Below are 22,283 nucleotides of genomic sequence, written 5' to 3'. Positions count from 1 at the left end.
TTGTGTGTCCTGCAGAACAGAGTTTCAGACGAGGCCTCCAGATCTGGACACCTCAGCTCACGCCTGGCCATAATATTTGACATGTGACCTCCACACCCCTAATGAACACTTGAACACTTCAGAAACTCAAAAGTATTCTATGCTCCGTGTAAGCATTAGCAATACTTTGGGTTATTCATTAGGAGTGTGCCATAGGCACATCAGACCCACAGTCTCTCTCCACTAACTCTGCTGCTCTGTATCAATATCTATCTGAATTTTATAATGCTTTGACATGGCTCAAAAAGCTACATGTACTTCTAAAGCATGCACATTAGCACTATACGTGGAGTAAGTTCTGGGTAATTGAAAGATTTCAGAATTTCTACTTTCTTTGGTTTTTCTCCCTGGAAGAATTTGAAATTGTGCTCAATCTTGAACTCTGAAGAAATTGATGTTTGTGCAGAATCCATCATATGTTCAACCTGCAATTTCAGTTTCAGTGCATTCCCTCTGGTTCTTTCTGTTAAGCTGGAGGCCCATTTTGCATCTCTAGTCGGTTTATTTCTTATAAGAGCACAGGGAGCTCGACATTCTCCAGAAGCTTGCTAGCCAAGGCAGTCGCGCAAGTAAACCTCAAGTCACACTTTGCTTGCCGTCTCATATTTGGGGCAGTACAAGAGGAAATGTGCTTTGTTTTCCACCAGCCCTTTGTCACGTTGTTGGCAGACCTGGCCTTGCTGAAGACTGCCTGTACTAGACACTCTCAATTCTGAGACTGAGCTCACTGATCCTGCCTTTGGTCATTACCTGATTTTGCTTTGTGTTTTATTTTACTCTTAACAAGATAGTCTGCAAGGGTATCTTTTCTGTATAATTTGTACAATTTAATTTTACGCTTGAATCTGGGCTTCACAGTGGATGATGTTGCGAGTAGGTGTAGTTGGAGTGATTTCAGGTTAGCTTCATTTAATTTCTTGGTGGGGACGGGGAGGTGTAGGAGTGGGGGCTATTCCTGAATGTGTGCAGCTTCTTCTGTGTTTGGAGCCTTTCTTGCTTTTTTTTGTTGTCTCTTGAGAGCATTGGTCTGCAATGGCCCATTGTTGATTTTCTCTAGATGTCTCGAACTTGGTGATTCATGTCTCGGTCAGTAATGGGCGTTGCCCTAGTTATGCACAGCAAGCTTGTTACATTTTGTTCTTGTCGAACCAGACTGTTTGCTGAGCAGCAGGTGCATACCTACGGTGAGCTGGTTTTCCATTTAGCGTCTTTTGAGCATTGCTGACCACAGAACCTGTGTGTTTTGCTCTCTTGTTGAGCTTTGTTTGGATGCTTGCTCTGTGGCTCTCTTTCTCTATGCTCATTCTCACACTCTGACCAGTCTCTTGCTCGCTGTTGAATTGGTCTGTCCATTGACTTCAGTGACTGGTCCCTCTCTGCAAGCCTGTTTCTTATGCTGTTGAAGTTGCTAAACTTCCATGAATAAGGCTTTATAGTGCTTGGACCTATTGAACAGTACATTGCTTTGTGTGCTTAACTAGGTTTCCGATGCATCATAGTCCGAGGCATTGTATCCTTCATGGCAGAGTTAATACAACAATAAGCAGGGCTTGAAATTGGGATTTGTTCACCAGGATCAAAAAGCAGCTCCTGGGTATCGGGAATGACCTGTTAGACAGGAGCTGCCACTAGCGAACCAGGAGCTAGTACATGGTGTGCAGCAAATCTCATTTGTGTGCAAGATGCAAACTCTAACCTCTTCTCCATTATTTATTATCCAATATCCTTTAAATGTCCTTTGTGTGTCCTCCATTCTCTTTCTACATCTTCCTAAACCTACACAGTATCACACAGCTATGTTTGAAAGTCACCACTTTTCTGGGGAATCAAGCTTGCTTCAAGCTAACCAGGTTCCCCTTGGCTAAAACCAGGAGCCAAATAGTTCCCATCTTCCGGCAACGATAGTAAGGCTATCCAGTCATTTTAACAATAGGCTATAGAGAAGCTATGTATCTGGTGCAATGTGAGGCTAGTTCTGAGGCTAATGATTACGGATTTGAAATCCTCCACACAAGGTGGAGGGAGGAGGACCAGCAAAGCTGAGAAAGATTGTGGTCATCAACAAAGTCACATGGGTGATCCGCCACATCACACTGAAAGGCTATTCTGAATTCTAGTCACAAAGGTTACTTGGTCAGAATGAATTTCTCCTAAAATCACTTTGAGGTGAGATTGTTCCTTGGCTATTCTGAATTCTAGTCACAAATGTTACTTGGTCAGAATGAATTTCTCCTAAAAATCACTTTGAGGTGAGATTGTTCCTTTTCTACAACTAAATAATGGATAGGAATTGAATATTGGCCAACTTGGTTATAGTCCTTTTAATAATAAATAAAAAGTGGAAAACTCTTGTAATTAATGACAAAGACAGTCCTAAAGGTGGCATTAACCACTGAGACCACCGAAATCGGTTGACACATATTTGAAGATGGCAGGAGGATTTCTGCCTCACACCACGCCATAGCCACCTACAAACCTTGCTGTCCATCGCTCTAGCGTAGTCTACACATCACCTTGGTTTTAGCTCCCAAATTAGTTTTTTTTTAACTGTTATATTCGCACACGTAATAGCTAATAAAGTAATTGTTGCCACACTACTGTTTGCAAATTAGTCCCGCTTGATGATTTTACAAAGAAGTGAGTCCAGACAAGCTGGCAATCCTGTCGAGAACAAGATTGATCAAAAGCATAAGATGACCTTGGCTGTCAGTTATTTAGTTGCCATCTTGTGAATAAATTAACAATTGAACTACAAGTATTTATCTTCTTATTCTATCCACTGATATACAGACGCACATCAGCACTCATTAGGGATCGTTTCTAGGACAAGCAGGGACTCCTAGAACTTTCTGTCCTTTGTTGTCCTTGTGCACATGACATGCCCAGGTAGTCCATAGCGATAGACAATTTAGGAAGTCAAAGTTCCCTTCCAGTCAAACGACGGGACTGAACTAGTTTCCTTTCTTTTCTTGTTCACCCATGTGACACTAGAGATCAAAGTATTACTCTCACAGGCATATCGACTGCTCATTGGAGTATACTCTTGTAGGGTTTGATTGTCCCGATTCTTTTCGTGTTACAAAATAGTGCTTGGGCACAACCCGCATTAACTACTGTTAAGCAAAATAAACCCCTCTTGTTTATTTAGTTCCCTTGTATAAAACCAGTAGAAAAAAACCTCCCAAGCTTCTGGCAATTTTCGAACCCTGCAATAAGAGACCATGCGAAGACTATCAAGTAATTTTAACAATAAGCTATAGCGTGAAGCTATGTATGCGGTGCAATGTGAGGGTAAATGCGAGGCGTAAGGATTTGAAATGGTGCCAGTGACAAGTTAGGTGGCACTGTGCAAGATGAGATTGCAAGTAGTTGGTAATAGGGTGCTAAGACCAAGACATGTCACTCTAGTAGTTATTTAACTTATTTGCAGTTTTAAAGTGCATTGAAAAGGGAGGCATACAGTCCCATGTCTGAAAAGGGCACATGGTCGCGGGACGTTTTGTGGTACAGAGCAGTTTAACCTCTGTCCTGCTCATCGCGTGACTGAGATTTTTCCAACTGGATATGAAGAACATTTCTCTACAAAATCATCTGTAGTCACTGCTATCGTTAATCTCTCCATACTTAATCTTACACCAGATACTCCTTTTTTGCAGCATAGCTGCATGCTGGGTTTTCAAACGCCTGTTCGTAAGGAGCCCACCATCCTTGTTATCGTGGCTTCGAAGTCACCGAGCAGGAGTATGATTGCTCTTTTTCGCATCATGTACTCCTTCTCTTTTCAGACGGGGAAGAAGTTGAGTGTGTTTGCAAATTTGAAAACGGCCGATCAGAGGGAAATCTTGCTGGCATTTCAGCAGTTTGATGTTATTTGTGCAAATCGTCCTTCTGCAACATACATGTGTTGATATTGCTGCCAAGAGGTATCTTGTCACATCTGGCTAATGCACCTCTTGTTTTGGCGAAGGCCTGTTGGAAGTCACTCTGTGTTGTACATCTTCTGTAGTGGTAGATGGGCCACACTTTCCAAGTTCAGCTATTCATGTTTATTGTTCACGGCTTGCTTTTCTCTTAGTACTTTGAAGCATGTTAGGTATGAGACCACATGGGTCTTAAATGATACTTACAAGTCCCCCTCTATTAGATTTCCGTTTCCTGATTGGACACTTTATACTGCATACCTTGCTTTATTCTTGCTCTCTTTTAAATTGAAGTGAAGTTTTGGGAAAGCTTTCAGTGAGGATAGTACGTTCTTTCCAAATGGCTCTTTTGATGATGTTGATTTTGTATCCGAATTCCTGCAGCTCTGTATCATTGTTATAACAGGCTTTGCTTGAAGCATTGAATCGATTTGATGTGAAATATAAAGTTAATTTTGTGCATATATTTGCTTGTTACTGAAACCTCCGCTTGTCTGACTGCCGTTAGGATGTGTGATTCCCAGCTGGATGATGATGGTACCAGGTTTCAAAATTGAGATTCAATGAGCAGGAGCTCAAACCTACTCCTGGGTGTCTGGCATCACCCTGTAGGCAGGAGCTAACGCAGGGGAACCAGGCGCTACCCGAGATGCTCCTTTAACCGTTTGTCCATTTTGTATGAACCATTGTGTTTAAATGGGTATTAAATGTGTTCTAATTCTTCTTAACATTCTCAAATGCTCAGTTAATGTCACATTTACATGTTTGGAAGGTGCCAATTGGCACTAGGAGCCAAAGGTAGTGCCTGGTAACCGCTAGTTTCAAGCTAACCAGGCTCTACTATGCTAGAAGCAGGAGCTAAGTAGCTCCCAGATCCCCCCCCCCCCCCCCACGTCCCCCAAACCATGTGGTACTGTTAGCAAAGTTAGAGTTTTCTGCCGCTTGTTTCTATTCATGAAACCTCTAGTATAAAACCTCTGGATGATTTGCCTTTTTGTTTTTCTGCCAAACACTACGATTTCCGAGTGTGACTTGTTGATGACCAGCTTACCGTTCTAGCAGTATCGTTCTACCACTTATAAGTGAGCCTGCAGAACAATTGGTGTCCATGCCAAAAGCACTGAATGTCTGCATATTAGAGCAGCGGTACTAGGAAGTTCTCTGTGTGGCGGACCTCATTAGAAACAGCAAGGACTAATCTAATCGTGTCTCTTCTAGGCAAACCTAGACTGTTCTCACTGTTTTTACTCCCTTTTGTTGTAAGCTCTAGGGTTAGGATCCCTGAACGCCCAAAATGAATCTGCACAGATGTGTTGGCATAAAGCCCCATCATTTTCTTTAATGATTTGCATCTGTACCCATATTCTTGAGTTTGTTCCAGTTTTCCCCGTCTACAAAACCAAATGTGGATGAAGGGACCAGAGAGGCAGTGTATTGTAGCCTATTCTTTTGCAGTTTGTAGATGTGTTGCAGAACACAGATTGATGTCTGATGAGCCAGTCTGCAATCCACCTTGGGCAGGATTCAGTATTCTTTTTTTTCCGGCTCTGCAGGCATTGAATTTTTTAAGGATAATCTCATTAAAATCTCTGATCGGTTTGTACAACAATGTTTGGTTGTGGTGCCTTTTTGTGGAAAACTCTGTAATACAGCCCGACAATAGCAGAGCCAAAGTGTGTGAATACACTTTTCTGATGGGATAGAGTTTGGGCAGACTGCCTTTCCCTCTAAAGGTTGTGTGAGGAGCCAGGAATGAGACAGGGACACAAAGACTTCATAGTTTTGGCTATGGACTTTTATTTCATATGAAAAGGGGGTTGGAAAATGTCTTGCTGTGTCTACTATGAGGCATTTCCCTGCCTGAAGCGAAAACTAAGGGTCTGTCCAGTGTCACGATGTCCAAAGCAAAATGTCCTGTGTCCAAACTACTATTCTGGCCCTCACATTCTAAAATTACCTCCAAGGTAAAAAAGGGAAATATCTTTGGCCTTGAAAGCGTACAAACGTTCAAAAAGGAAAGGCGTAACTCCAGCACAAAAGTTCCCAATGGATAAAGTTCACAGTTCCAGAGGATGGCCTCCTTTCCCTGGATTTATCTTCAATGCACTTAACGCTCTTAAGGATATGAGTTTCCCTTGGGCTTCTCTGGTCAAAAAAACAACTTGTATGAAAAACCACTTGACTGTTAGTCTTAATTTTGTACAATATCTGGTGTACTCCCTTGCCAGGTTGCCTCCACTCTTTAATGTAATTTAAACCCAGCCTATGGCTATACCCGATGTATCCTCCTATGGGGACTTCCTCATGTGATTTACTTTGCAAACTGTCCAACTTGACTTCGCCTGCTATGCTCTCGTGCCAAGGCTTTCTTTTATGCTTCATTCGATACTGTCCAACTTGAATCTGCCTGGTTTACTTTCCTGCCAGGGCTTTCTCATGTGCTTCAATGAACACACTTGCAAACATGACAATATCTGGTATTCATTCTGTTATTTCTCTTTTGGAATCACATTCCGTCTTATGTGCTTAATTTATTTTTATTTCCTTCGGTAGGGTTGCTGAAGTGCCCCGATGTCCTAGCTTCTCTTTTGTGGACTCACCGTCTCTCTCTGGCAGGCTTCAGTTCTCCCACTCTAAGCATGCAGCGTCTCTTCGGCGTCCCATTCCTTCTCTCCGGATTCACCGAACTTTCTTTGTGGCTTCTGCATTTATCGCGGTTCCAGGTTGCCTGCAGTGGGCTTCTCTTTGCTAGAATGGTGTCTTGGCTGCTCTGCGGTACCGGCGTATGCCACGCACAGAACTCTTCCTCTCGTGGCAGATCGCCTCTTGCAGTCTTCTTTCTTTGGCCTTCTCCGTGAGCCGGTTGTCTCCACGGTTCTCCCAACAGCACAGTGGCCCCTCGGTCAGCACTGAGAGGATGTGATTCTCCCAGCCAGTCTTTTAAGTGTCCAGGCACCAATTATGTGCTTGCTACCACTAGAGTGGAGCTTATGCTTCTGGCCTTTATCGATCTTCATTGTTATTATGTTGTTAAATGCATAGAGTGCTCGTTCACCAGGGGCACCTTGGTGCTTGGTAGCCGATTAAAGAATGGACACAGGAACGCTAAAAGTTTTCACCGCCTGCCTAAATGCAAGATGCATTTTCAAAATGCTAACCTCATGTTGCATAGAGTTCCACAGCTTGGCGGCTGCTCCTGAAAAAGCACGTCCGCCCGTTCTAATGAGCTCAAAGCGCCGAACAAACCAGCCGACGGGTGAGAGACTCTGGCTGGGAGAATCACATCCTCTCAGTGCTGACGTGTTAGGGTGTTGGGTGTTAGTCTTAGCAGTGCACGGTGGTGGCGCGAGTTATGGTTGCTTAGCTTACCATAACTGGCGAATTTCTGGGGTCTTTCGATTTTACTTGTAACCATAACGTCCTTTTAACAACATTTCTTTACGGAATTTCATAGGTTTTCATTAGTGCAACTTAACCATAACTTCCCTTTTTAACAACGTTTTTTCAGTGAATTTCATGGGTTTTTACCAGTACATGTTGTTTTCCTACAACTTACTAATATCATACTTACCAAATATAACAATATTCGTGTCCGATTTACAAACTGTCACCTTAAAACTCTGCCATTTCCCACCTTCTAGAATCATTTTTTAACACTTCTATACACTTTCTGCAACTATTTTAACTAGTTTTACATCCATAGACGTCTATGAACATCTGACTTCATTGCGGACCTTCTGGACAGTGCCACATGATCATACGCTAGCGCGCTGCATGATGACGTGTCCAAGAACCTGTCCGCACTTCACAATAAGATCCGTCCTTCGCGGACAGTTTGGAACTGCATTTTCTACTGATCTAGGAACTTTCAACTTCAAAATTTCCCTTGCACACCTCCTACACCTTTTCATACTCATTATCCATTACCAATTTGGTACACAGTACATTCTTGGAAGAATGTATTGCCATCCCTCCTCCCCAAGAGCCACCACCACCACCACCAGCTGGTGGACCTTCACAACAAAAAAAGCACAGTACTTTCAAAGACAATGAAGAGGACAAAGATGATGAGGTAGAGGAAGTGCCTACCTCTAGCACCAAGATCGAATCATGGGTGTGCCAGTTCTTTGCTACTATTGGTAGTGTACCAAAGGCTAAAGCTACCAAAGTGAAATGCACTCAGTGCAATTTTGTACTCAGTCGCAGACTACCTGGACAGTACTCCTAAGGGACCACCTCCATGCGCCGCCACACCAAATCCAATGACCGCAGTGCTCTCAGAAAGGTTGTTACTTTCTCAGCAAGTAGTAAGCGGTCTTCCTCCACCTCATCTTCTTTAACAAATACTGTAACCACACAGCCTGATGTCTGCGGGCATTGGTGCATTCTAAATAAATAAATAAATGAGGGCTACAGACCATTATCGTCCATTGCAGCCCCTGAAATGGGGGATAAAGGCCATTAGCACCCCTGGTTCCCAAAGCGGGAACCCAGGGTGCTAAAACATAGATTTTTCTTCCTATAGCGGGTCGCCTTCGGCGTCCCGCTGTAGGAAGGAAAATCCTTTTCCAAGACAGCCAACATGGAAAGAGAAGGCGGGGCTCCGTACACAGCCCCTCTTCCCTTGTCAAGGCAGCCTGCAAAACCCTATGAACATATTACCACAAGCACTTTTTTTCCCTTTCAAACCTATCCTACCTTCGAATAACTTTACCACATAGCCGCTTTAACACCATTTTTCGTCCCTAGCGCTCATGGCCAATAGCCAGATTGTCTGCGTCATTACCTTATGCCATGACCCAGACAATCTGGCATCTGCCCACTGTAAAGGACGGGAGGGGGGTGGTCGGTGGTCTGTACTTCCGCTCTCTATATGGTAGGGGAGAGGCACAGAGGACCCCAGCCAAGTTTCTCTATTATTGGTACGTGGTCAAGCAACCAAGGCCTAGCTTCTCAGGAGGTGATGCGGACTGGTTCTTACAGTGTAGTCCCCAAGCCCCCACAAAGGAATGTCTATACACTGTATTAGTTAAAACACAGTCTTTATATAATTAATATTCAAGGTTATATACAATATCACGATAACGTACTTTGTACTCGGTTATCTAAAATGGCAAATATATACAGTTTCTACGTGGTACCACAATTACTATTAGACCTCTTTAAAGTGCATCAACAATAGGGTTAAATGGCACACAAGTCAAGTCATGAAGGAAACCAACAGTAGAGAAGAGAGGGAAGTAGTTGATGAGAACAACTGGCAGAAATACTGGTCACTACCGTTAAACACAGCTCTGTGTGGAGATCCCCCCCCACCCCACCTGGGCAACCTGTAGAATAAAGATACAAGCCCAGTCCATATATTGTTCACAAGAGACTTCCCAATAGTTCTGCAACCCCAAAGTACCTAGCGTTGTAGTGTTCCTCGTCGGGGAATCGACGGCCCTTCTTGAGTGTCCTCCCTTTAAGGCAGGAGTCACGGGTAGTTGAATGTCCGACGGAAGAACAGGGGGAGCTACGACGGTGAAGTGGCAGCTTAGTTTCTAGCGGTGCTCGTTGACGGGGAAGCGTAAACGTCCTGTGGTCTTTAGGTGGCGGGAAACCCACCGGTGGGTGCTCCTCGGCGCGTCGACGGTCAGGCCTTCTCCAGCAGGATACAGCGGCGATGATGCAGACGAGAGCGTCCTTGGATTCAAAAGTTCTTAGGCAAACGGGAGCACGGCGGCTCCGGTTGGCGACGGCGGTCGTCGACAGTGGCAGACAACAGTCAGGGCGCTTCTCCTTGGACTTCCGCAGCAGTCCCCGTCTCGGGTCAGGAACGTCTGTCTACCAAGGAGCTTTGGCAAAGATCAGCTGGTGCACGATGGTCCCTCGTAGCTCGGGAAGAGGGCGCCTTACCAGGTCCTCTCTGGGTCACTTCTTGGAGACACAGCAGCTTTCAGATTGTGAAGGAGAGCGACAGCAATTCTTCTCCAGCGGCGCTTCAAGGTCAAGCTTCCATTACTCCAGTTACTCGTCGTAGTGGACTTCAGCTTCTGAACACGATTCCTAGAGTGAGAGGTCCCCAGATATTCTGTTGATCTCCCATTCATTCCGCTGGGTCAAACTCAAACATCCAATCACGACTAAGGGCATTCATGCATGCAGGCAGCCACTCAGGCACACAGTGCATTCAGGCCATTCACTTCTCTCCAGACACTCACAACAAGTTATGTGTATTGGGACAAGTACCCAGCCATTCAACACTCCACACTGCCTTCATACCGGTTTCGGGCTGGGCTGTCTCAGTCATTGTGTCAAACACCAGATACAAGACACCCACAACATAGAATGCGTATTCGTCACACACTCCATTCACCCAGGTCCCACACACAGGCGTACCCACAACATACGGTCCTTGAGAAGGCTCCAGCCAGTCCGGTCAGCACTTCCCCCACACTACCATATATGGAAACTTCCACCCAACAGCCAGTCAGGGGGAAGGGACAGAGTCAGGCTTCCCAGGACTTCGGGAAGATCAAGGTAACGGGTGATGGAAGGCAAGAGGCCACGGGGGCCATTGTGTCTCCATCAGGAATCTACCGATTCCAATGACAGGGCCTGGGCATCCCAAAATGGAGGACGGTCAGGGCACCAGTCACTTGAGCACGGAGCTGTCACCAGCCCGTACCCTGCTCTGTAGGTCACACACAGGTGCCCAAAAAACATACAATAGGGGCACAGGGTTGCACCACTACCCATGGGTGCCATAAGGGTATCCCATGGGTCTGTTCACCAAACCAAAAGAGAGCTGCACCGCCAGGAGTCCCACACAAACTCCTGCGCGGAAACACGACAGAACACACTATAAAAAGCAGTAAAGGACAAGGATACGGAGGGCCTGTCCCTCCGATGCATTTCCAGCATCACACCCACAGCCACAGGCTATACCTCAGTCACCAAAGGTATATGACTATTTTTTGTACCTACATTATTACACTTGTCAAAAAATAAAACACAGCCACATTTGCAAAACCATGCTTTAATTTCCTTGCCAATGCTCCTTACGAGTTTGCTCGAAACCCGCCCATGTTTTATTTATTTTTTAAGTGTCAAAATATATGTACATACAATAGTCATATAACGTTGCCCCCACTTTACAAAATCCATTCAGTTTTTACACAAACATTGAAGGTTGGGTCTATAATCTTTCTCAAAACCTTTGTCCACATTCGTCAAATAGCAACCAAGTTATAAGCCATTTAAAAATGTTGAGACCCCCCTCTAATTTCGCCCCCTCTTGAGAAAATCCCACCAAACTTTAGAAAACCATTTATATCTAAATCCAAAATCGTTTTGCCATATGTGCAGATTTGTAAAATGACACCACATGTATATGCCTTTACAATATTTTGGGACCCCCGCCCTCTAATTTTGCCCCCTCTTGACAGAATCCCACAAAACTTTGCAAAACCCTTCAGGATTAGTCCTAGAATAAAATTGCAAAATTACATGCACATTACAGTGGCGCAAAAGTTATAAGCCATCCAAAAACTGCTTTTCCCCAAACCGGTAATGCAGAAATAGATACAGATGTGCTAAGACATCTGAAGTGTCCGCGAACACCACAGGACTGCCCAGGACATCTGGAGTGTTTGCGGACTTTTGGGGGTGTAACAACCAGTTTTTTGGCTACTTATGGCCATATCCCATCCTCACCCCCCCCACCTCCCCAGTGATTGATTGTTGAGTTTGAAAAGTGAAATGCTGCTTTTTAAAAAAAAAAAAGTCACTGCGCTGTTTGCGGACCCCAAAAAAGTCTGTGAATCCAAGATGGCGGGCATTTCGGGAAAACCGATGCATTTCACGTTTTCCACCAGCCAATCAGCGGCAGCGTCCTGATGTCCATAGACCATGCAAAAGTCAGCAAATTTTTCGGCCAACCGGAGACCAGTCCGTGAACTGCACAGCCAATCAAAGGCCAGTCCGCGGACCGAACAGGGAAGTGAGTCCGCGGACCGGACATAGATATCACTAATTTTTTTGACTTACATTTTTGTCGTTTGAAAAAAAAAACTACTGGACGGATTTACACCAAATTAGCGAAAGCACGAAAATCCGTCCAGCGGTTTGTGCTATAGGCGTGAGCAAAGTTGTACTATCCAAAATTGCAAGATTATAAATAGTATACTTCTATGGTGCATGCTGCAGTCATTGCCTATGTTTATATATGATTAGGTTTCTGTATTAACACTCCAATACAATGATTTTAGATGAGTACATTCTTTAATAGATTAAGTACTTCACAATAGGTCTCCCGATCACCCCTCACATATTGTTACAAACAATATAAACACAACTCCTTGTAGGGACTTCATCAAAATGTATTTCACATGTGATGTCATCTTTGATGTCCTGGGTGGTAGTCTTAGGAGTGCATGGTGGTGGCGCAAGTTATGGTTGCTTAGCTTACCATAACTGGCGAATTTCAGGGGTTTTTCGGTTTTACTTGTAACCATAATGTCCCTTTAACGTTTTTCAAGGTTTTTTTTAGTCCAATTTAACCATACCGTCCCTTTAACAATGTTTTTTCGTTGAATTTCATGGGTTTTTACCAGTGTGTGCCATTTTCCTACAACTTACTAATGTCATACTTACCCAATATAGCAATATTTGTGTCGAATTTACAAAGTGTCACCTTAAACCTCTCCCATTTCCCACCTTCTAGAATCATTTTTAACACTTCTATACAACTATTTCAACTAGTTTTGCATCCGTGGACGTCTATGAACATCTGACTTCATTGCGGACCTTCCGGACAGTGCCGGATGACCATACACTGGCACGCGGCATGATGACGTGTCTGAGGGACTGGAACGGTGGATACCAGCCCGGCAGCTCCGGTTATCAGCCCAAGTGTAGCAAGGGTGAATAACGAGGTTTCTGGACCATTATACCCCCATTCCAACCCCTGTAATGGGGGATAAAGGCCCCAAACCGGAAAAGATTTTTCTTCCTACACCGGGACGCTCTCTGGCGTTCCGGTGTAGGAAGGAAAATCCTTTTCCAAGATGGCCACCAAGGAAAGGGAAAGCGAGGGTTCCATACAGGGCACCTTTTCACTTTCCATGGAAGCCTGCAGAAGGGGAAAAAGAACAACCTATAGCCATATTACCACAAACACATTTTTCTTTCCGTTCAAATGTATGCTAATTTCTAATAACATTACCATCAAAGTCAGTTCCAGGTGCACATGGCCACTTTAATCCTATGTGTTGTCCCTTGTGGTCATGGGCAGTAGCCACATTGTCCAGATCATGACCGTATACGATGACCCCGACATTCTGACCACTGCCCATTGCTACAGCCTACCACTCAGTCACCAAAGCTATATTGCTATTTTTTTAACTACACTATGACCCTTGTCAAATTAGAAACACTTCCATATTTGCAAAACCATGCTTTTCGATCCTTGCCAATGAGCCTAATGTAAGTTTGCTGGAAAGCCACCCAGGTTTTATTTTTTCAAAACTGTGAAATGAATGCACATACAACCGTCCTATAAGCTGTGCACAAAATCTCAACAAAGTTTGTCAAATGATTCAAAAGCAAGGCACATAAATTCCACCCATCATCACCCCTGACCTCCCCAAACATTGATTCATAAGTTTCCCAATTGCAATGTTAAGAAAATATAAATTTGGCGCGAGGGTTGGACCATGTATTTTTATACATACGTTGATCTATCTCAAACATTTCCAAATCACCTTAGCTCATGGTGCCTGTTTTGGAAACATGCGCAATCTGGCAGCAGGGCTCGTCCATCTTGTGCTATTCGCATCCATTGCTGCATCTACCTAAGGTAAAATGCTGTGACGTTACTAACTCATGCTCAGCCCCTGACCCTCACATAACCAACCCTAGTGATATTCAACACCTTTCTCTGTGACGTTCCTCTTCGGTGTAGGCAAATGCACCCATAATCACCTACGTGACATGACGCAGAACTCGAAAAGCAACACACATCGACTAATAACATACCTTGTCAGAATTCGACTTATTAAACCGGTCTTTAAAAGAAATCAATAACACTGTACAATTTGTAAATTACTTTTATTTCACAATGAACTCTCCGAGAACATCCGACTATTCCCATATTCAATCAAATCGCAAAATAGTTTCTTCGCTCGTGGACGAAAATGTTAATCGTGATGCACACGTTGTTCGTTTTACATACACAAAGTGTTGATTTTCACTAAAGCAACCACTTGGGTCGCACAGTGAATTCCAGGGCGTCTGCATGAACTTGGGCCTACAGTACCATAAAAGATGTTATGTTACTCCTAATCGCTAGTGCAGCGTACGGGCACATGGGTCCTGAGCGATCGTCCCACAAAACAGTCAGTGAGCCAGCCGTTGAGAGCGAGGTGCACCTGGCGATTAAAAAATCCATCAGTTGGCATCTGGAATCTATGGCAATCGCAGTAAGGCAGGATGTAGCTATTTTGAAAACATAACAGAAAATAGTATCAATACCTGACCTTTATCACAATATATCTATTGATTTCTTAATTCGGCATATAGTTAAAACTAATGATTAGCATACACATCACACAATCTCAAAAAAGACAAAAAGAATGTGGAAACTGATACACAATTGGATATGGTCATACATGACATTTTAAAGAAATGGCGTTCAACCTAGGTGAATCTAGTGATGTCTACATACACCTACATTCTGCACTCCCCATATCTACATAAAAAAAGAGAACTACACAGAAAGATAGTACGTGAGTAACATTGTCAAAATAAATGTTCAGCTAATAATAAGGTAATGCTCGTTCCGGTGTACAGTCGTCAAAAGGAAACTTGCATGATATTCACCGTCTCCATTTTTTTTGCGCAACTCAGAACGTGATGCTCAATGTGCTCGGACCAAAGATTCTTACTGAACTGATTTTACATGTTCCTTACACACTTTTGGAATGCATAACCTTATCAAATGTTCATTAGTACAAACCTCCTCTCACTGCATTTCTCCCAAAATATTCCCTTTCTCTCAAGGTCAAAAAACAATTGACCCTTATAGTTTCTGGCCCATGCGTGGGCTTCCTTAGCTCGCAACCAAAAAATCAAAGCTGGTGACCTTCACTCAGCATCTAAATACATTCTCACTTTGCAACAAGACGGCTCAATGCATTCATGAGAACGTGTACTCGCATACACGTGCAGTGGCGCGGTTTCCATCAAACACTGCAGGTGGCTGCCTCAGATGCCAGACTCTAGGGGGTGCCAGTCTGACTTGAATATTATTTTAAATACATTGTAAAACAGACACATTAGTCCTTCGCCTGTACTTTATGCACCTTATAATAAGGAATACCTCCAAATGTACCGTATAACTTTCGTGACAAAAAAACATTGTTTTGCTTCTTGTTGGCACATCCCATTACATCCTCATCAACCCTCACCTTTCGAAACAGTATTTGATAAAGTTAACAAGTGCAATGAGGTGTCTTGTATGTTTTTTCGGTGATGTCCGCGGACACCAAAACACGGTTGAAAGATGGCGGGCGCATCAGAGCAATCCGATGCACTTCGCCATCCAATGAGGGAACACATCACATGTCCGCGGACTTGACGCAAGCCGATTACCCAATCAATGTCCTGTCCGCGGAGCGGACATGGATATCACTAATTTTTTTAGACCTACTTTTTGGTCATTTTTAACCACTGAATGGATTTTCATCCAACTTAAAAAAGCACGCTTTCGGGACCAGGCCGCTGCTCCTGCCGCAAATGTGGTGAAAATCCGTCCAGCGGTTTGGGCTGTAGGCGTGCGCAAAGTTTTTTTCCCCCATTCGGTATATGAGGAAAAAAGACATTTTGGGACCCCCCATATAACCAATCCCCCCGCCCCCCCCCCCCCCCCCCCCCCCCCGGACCAAGCCTCACCAAACTTTGCAAAAAAAAAATCAGAGTGGGCCATATACTTTCTTTGCAAAGTTTGCTGAGGATTCGTCCAGGGGGAGCAGAGTTATAAGCCGCCCAAAAAGTGCTCTTCATATGGAAACAGCAACTTAACCATAACTACACGGCCACTAATGTGGCCCTGTAATATATCTCTGAGGCTTGTGGATCTGCTTAGAATCCCATGCTTTGCATAGGCCAACATCTAGTGGTTGGTGCAGAGTAGTACAAGATGCTTTTTCGATTTCCAAAACGGATGTCGACTGGGCGTGATTGTAATACTATCCCTATTGTGACGTGTGTTGTACCAATCGTCCCTCGCGCGTCAAGGTCTTCAGATTGTTTTTTTTCTGCAATCATGTTGGTCACATTCGCAGAGTTCTCGACATGCTATTCCTCTTTATCGAGCACACTTCAAGTTTAGACGTGTGTATATATAACCACTTTCTTAAATCTGTCTCGCCGATGGCTCTCGTGGAAACTCGATGACCGCAGCTTCACAGTTGCATCAGACGTCTAGTGACTTCAGAGATCCGCACTTGACTACTACAGCTACAGGCCTCAGCCTTCACAGAAGGGAGAGTTGTGGGAGAAACGCTTACATATTTAGCTCTGGAGAATGCCTCCTTACATTTCCCCATTTAATATTTACAATGTCGCTGTCCTCCACGTTCGTCATGGAGAAGTACCCCGTTCTGCCCCACGTGCAACAAAATGTTTCTGCGGAGAGACGCCCTTAAATTGTGCAATTATTACCTCCGTCAAGAGCACCAGGACGACAAATGCAATTTGTGTAGGCAGTTTAAACCTAAGATGCAAAACGATTGGTGGTTGAAACGCTGGGCAACTTTCGTGATGCAGGGTGAGGCATCCTCTGACTACCACGCTGAAACGAAGGAGCACGAACTAGAACAGGACAGCCCTCGTTCCGTTTTGGAAGCCGAAGAGCTATCCGATCGGGAATCTCAAGCCAGACCCCAGCTCTAAACGGGAAGCTTCAAGTTCTGCTATGGAGACTACACCTGGCGACAAGGCTACACATAATAAATCTTCCCACAAAACCATTTTGGAGCCCTTTGCTGGACCAGGTAAACCTAACCACATTTCTGCATCCGGTACTACTTTGACAGTTCTATTGAAACCTCCTAAATCCTCCGCAGAGATCTCTGCACCCTCATGGTCTGTCGAACAAGGGACACATGTTCCTAATGTTTCACACTTGATGCAGGGCCCTAAACCTAAGCTGCCTGCGCACAGAAGGATTCTTGCCTATGCAAAAACGCACGTTGAAAACCAATTTCGACAAATGTTCATAAAAGAGGTGGTGCACTCACACTCACCTTCCACTTTTCAAAAGTTCTCAAACACAAGAGACAGCTATTGGAACGGAACAAAACACGTCTAGAAACTGTTTCAAGACCAAACGGCTGCAGAAACTCCCTTTTCGCCACAAGAAACTTTGGGGACCTGTGGGGAAGGGACTAAACAAAGGTTTTTAGAGAACCATGCAGAAGATGGCCTCTTTGGACAAGCAGTGTAAAAACATTTGTGTGTCTCTTTTCCCTCTATCAGCCCACCACCATTTCCTGGTACTACTTGCTGGTTTATGCAAAGCATGTGATTTCTTAGCGGATCCACAAGCCTCAGAAAACAAATATTACATACCTTTAATCGTCTTTCTGATGCTTGTATCTGCCTAGATTTACATGATTACAGGTAGGTAATATTTGTTAATACATATACATTAGACCATCAATGCAACCACCAGTTCTGACATAGTGTATGTAATGGATTGACAAGCACTGGTTATAACCAGTGCCTCCTTAGATACCATGAGGCAGTTAATACCAGGTACACATGGCTAAGACGCTGAAGCTTGGTAAAGAAAAAGGTTGTGCTGCTGATGCTGTGGTGGCGGGTAAAGTTGATACGTCTGAGGCATTTCAGGCAGAGGACCTAGACGCTGGAATGACTTTGAAACCGGACCTCAACTCTAGAAAGACAATTACTTCCAAATAAAGTATGAATGAGCCTATCAGCCCCACATGTGGTGATCATTGCTCCAGTTGAGACTTGGTGCTCCTTCTGTGTCACATTCCATCTCTAAGAAGACCTGTGGAAACCAATTTAAATACTTCATCCAAGGGCCTGAAGCATACTGTGGAGCAGACCTGCAATATAGCATGGTGAAGAAATTGTCAAATTTTGAAAGTCTTCAAATAAAAGCTATGCAGACACCTACTGTACATAAGACTTAGAAATCCAGCACTGGCCTAAAAAGAGGGTGCAACTTGAAATAAGGGCACATCCAAAACACAGGGAGCTAAACAACCCAGCAAACCAGGGCAAGGGACACTAAAACGTATACCAAGGAAGAAAGGCTTTATAACACACTTTGAATATTATACAAAGGAGAACGGATGTTGAGGCAAACATGTGGGTCGTTGAATAGATTGCTTTACCTTTCAACACCCACCAAATGCACTATGTAGACAGCAGTGGGGGAAGGCGACTCTCTAAGTTTGCTTGTTTCAGGTACACGTTACTAATCATGAACATAAAGACTTTGAAGGCTGGAATACTAAAACAGGACTTTGAAAATGCCCATCTACTAATGAGGGAAAGCAATACAAGAGGAAAGTGCAGGGGGAACGGCCAGCAGACCCTAAGACTTCCCATGTTAGAATCCCAGAGGGCAGGAGGAGCCTGTCATACAGGTAGATATTTAAGACAGATGAGTTGCTTCCAGATGGAGCAGATCTATGGTTTGACTAAATGTGTCAGAAGACTGCCCATTGCATTCACCAGATAAGGAGCCAACTGGGGCCAATCAGAGGACCAAGTCGCCTTGATTGTCATTAAGATGCAAGAGGATGAGGATTTCCTTGTAGGAACATTGGTTTAACCCAAACCAGTCAGTCCTTCCTCTTTAATTGTGGTATACATTAAGGAACAACTGAAACCTATGCCGAGACCAGCTGCAGCCAGGCAGTTTAATTTTCTTGGTTTGAAATGAAATGCAATTATGCGCTAAAGATCCTTTCCAGTATAGTGCAGCCCAAAGCAGACTTGTTGATTTGTGGCCATCGCCATGAGATGTGGGCCCTCGCCTCAACCTCCAAGCGCCATCCACTAAAGAAACCAGGTATGTATATGCCATGGAGAGGAAAAGTTGACCACAGCTGCACATAATACATGTTTTGGAAATTCCACCTCCTATGTTGGACAAAAGGCAGCCTTTGTAACAAAGTCCCACCAGACGTTGGAAGGAGATGTGTAATACTGCAGGCTTCCAGTGCTATTGTTAAAAGCAGCCTTGATGCCGAGGAAATTGGGCACCAATGTTATACTAATTATAAAGGTATGCATGGCTTAAGGCAGCAGGATTTCTCCCTGAGACTCAGGCCATCATGAACATCCCCTTTGATGGTGAGAAACTATTTGATTAGTCGCTAAATGAGGCCTTACAAAAATAAAAAAATAAAAAACCGAAGGCGACAGCAAGATCTGTCTTTCAATTAAAGGACACCATAACGGAGAATGTGCCTATGGCAATCCTTTCAGGCCCTTTTTGTGTGAAATTCTCTCCACCTGTTAGTCCCCAAGCACGTTTTGCTGGACCACTGGATTTGAGTAGTTCTGAGTGAGTGGGAACCTTTTTCCACACTCTCTCATTCTTTTACTCTAATTTTGGGAACCTTTTTTGGAGTCATGCTTTCCTCCAACTTTTCTGGCATCTACATTTTACTAAAGCGGCACACAGCACTTTCTGTTCAGTCTTCCTGGGAGCACCTAGAGTTTCCACTTTAGTGTTTCTTTTTTTCCTTGGTTAACTCAGTTACCAATGCAGGGGGATACTTTTTATCGTACTTGTGTTTTCTTTTTGAGATCAGCACACCCCACCTTATGGGGAGTGCTGAGGGGACCCAATGTATCCCTTTTCTCCACTCTCCAGTAACTTTCTTTGTGTTTACTTTGACAAGCTCTCTGTTCAGGCTGGTGGCAGTGTACCTTTTTGCATGACATTTGTGGACTTTTGCCAAAGGCTGTCTTCGCAGCTGCGGTAGGGGACACAAGTGTCACTATTTACCCAAAACGGTGACTGTACTATTTTAAGCCCTGAACGTGATGACTTGTCCTTTCTGGTGTCGTCGTCTACCTTTCTGGGTGGGGAAGGATTTTCTGGTCCCTTCGTCTGTGCCGGGTTTCCTAAGGAGAGGCGGCAAATGGTCTGAGTGACTGGCAGGATAGGAAGTGGGGAGGTGACTGACTTTTGTCCTGCAGTGTGACTGACTGAAACAAGTCCAGACTGGGAGGCTGGCTGGCCGGCCCCATTGGACAACCACCCCCAGGTTTGAATGGGGCATTGGCCATGATTGGTGGACCCTGTGTCCTGGATAAATTCTGAGTTCCTAGAGCTCAAACTGAGTCCACAACTGAAACAGAATATTCCGAAGAACAACCGAGGATGCCACAGGCAACTTCCAACAACTGCCAGAGACTACCGAGTAACTGCTGCTGTTCCGACCTTAACTTCTAAGTGACAGGGAAGATTTGAACACGACTTCCTCCCTTGCACTAGTGCGCCTAACCAGTCTCATGCTATGTCTGTTTCTACCATCCTTCTAGAGATCTGTTTACCGACTTTGTTTCTGATATTGAAAAGGTTCTACACTGCCTAGATGTTAATGGAACTCTCATTTTCAATTTTTCTGGATACAGCAAAGCAAATCCGGGATTCGAGCAGGTTGTCTGTCAAGTAGTATAAATGTTATCTTGGCCTACTGGCCATCTATGAATTCAGATGGGGTGTTAAACGTTTTACCCCATTATTGTGACTGTCCACCTACTCTATAGACACCCATTTCCTCCATATGCCCTCACTTCATCCCCCACTTTACCAGTTAATTGTCCTAGCATTGCCAGTAGCAGCGGATTAGTGGGTGAAAGATGATTGGGCGGAGCTTTGCTTCAGCTGCATTTTTCACTTGACCAAAGGGCTGCGCTCCTTTACTCCTCCCAGGACATCCCAGGAGTATAAAGGAAAGGGGACTATATACTAAGAAGGTATAAACCATCACTATGATGATTTACCTTTTCCTTTTTATTGGGTTTTAGTTCCATCCTATTCTCTTCCCATCTAGTATTGTTGCCTTTTTTTCCCCGAGAAACTGTCTTGAAATTTATATTTAATTCTGCACCCAAGAGATTTTCTCCATCCAATCCATCTAAAGGCATACCCAGAGATGCATCCTCTGCCACTTCGGGTATAGAAAGCTTGCATCCTACTGCTAGACCGGTTTCTAGTAGAACAGACTGCACAAGTGAAGCATGCGGGCAGCTACCTTATATTGAGCTAGTTGAATGTCTGGATTTATTTTTCTATAACCTTGTGTCTTGTCCAAATGTACACATCTCACCAAAGAAGTCAAAAGATGGGCGGCTGAAGACCAGTCTAATTCAAACAATTTTATAGAATCTAAGCTAATGTTTTCCATCTTGCCTTGAGTGGTTTCCCCAGTGAATATCTTTAATGGGACATTCTTTTTCAAGAATTTGAGGCCTGCCACCAGGTGGGGAAAATGTGATTGCTTTATTGGACTGTCCCTTTTTATGATGCTCTTTCTGACGAGAATATCCAAACAAGGAAACTGGATAAACACTCCTGACCATGGATTTCAGTCAGAGAAGACTTGTTCAGAAAGCAAGAACCTTTAATTTGATGCTCTTAAATTCGGTTCAAGACCCAAAAAAGCAGCTGTACTCTCCAACAGTATCAACTAAAACTAGTGGTTCACTGGCTGTGGTAGCTCACTAAGACCTCACAGACAAAATAATGGGTCTCTTTTGCACCCATCGTCACAAAAGCAGTGACTGACGTTGTTTTCTATTGTGGAAGAAATGGGTGCCAGAGACATTGACAATCGATCATAGCCTACATATTTAATAATTTTACCACTCTTCATCACAAATGCCTCAACATAATTTTTCATGCTTTAGGTAAACGATTGACTCTTTCAGAAAATAACTTTGAGAGACAACTTTGTGGCAGCTAGTATACCTGGCTTTCTTTCTGTTATGACCTGCATTCATTGGTAGATGTGAGTCCTTCCTCGCTCTCCACAGTAGACCGATCTGTCGGGAGTGGTCACATGAGGGCTCATGAGTCCTACCCGGATCAGAGTCTGTAGACACTGCAGAGCTGTGGGAACACACTTCCAGTGTGGGTTTGTTATTTTCCTTTTTTTCACTTTCCATCCTTCTGTTTAAAGCTGCATATTTACTTTACCTTTAAGCGCCGACAGGTGACTGGACGCATATGAGATTAGGCAAACTATTGCCGTTCATTTTCAAATTAATTCTCTACATTTTATT

General features: G+C 44.0%; 1 protein-coding gene across 1 annotated transcript in view; it reads left to right on the top strand.

Moving 5' to 3' along the window:
* POLR2F (RNA polymerase II, I and III subunit F) overlaps nucleotides 1-22,283 on the top strand; it is a 156,702-nt gene that overhangs the window by 114,125 nt on the left and 20,294 nt on the right. The gene's annotated exons all lie outside the window — the stretch shown is intronic.

The sequence above is a fragment of the Ambystoma mexicanum genome, chromosome 3q (genome assembly GCF_040938575.1).
Source record: "Ambystoma mexicanum isolate Mex_15411 chromosome 3q, UKY_AmexF1_1, whole genome shotgun sequence".
Taxonomy (NCBI): Eukaryota; Metazoa; Chordata; class Amphibia; order Caudata; family Ambystomatidae; genus Ambystoma; species Ambystoma mexicanum.
Note: the sequence above shows the minus strand (reverse complement) of the source record. Positions and strands in the feature narration are given on the sequence as shown.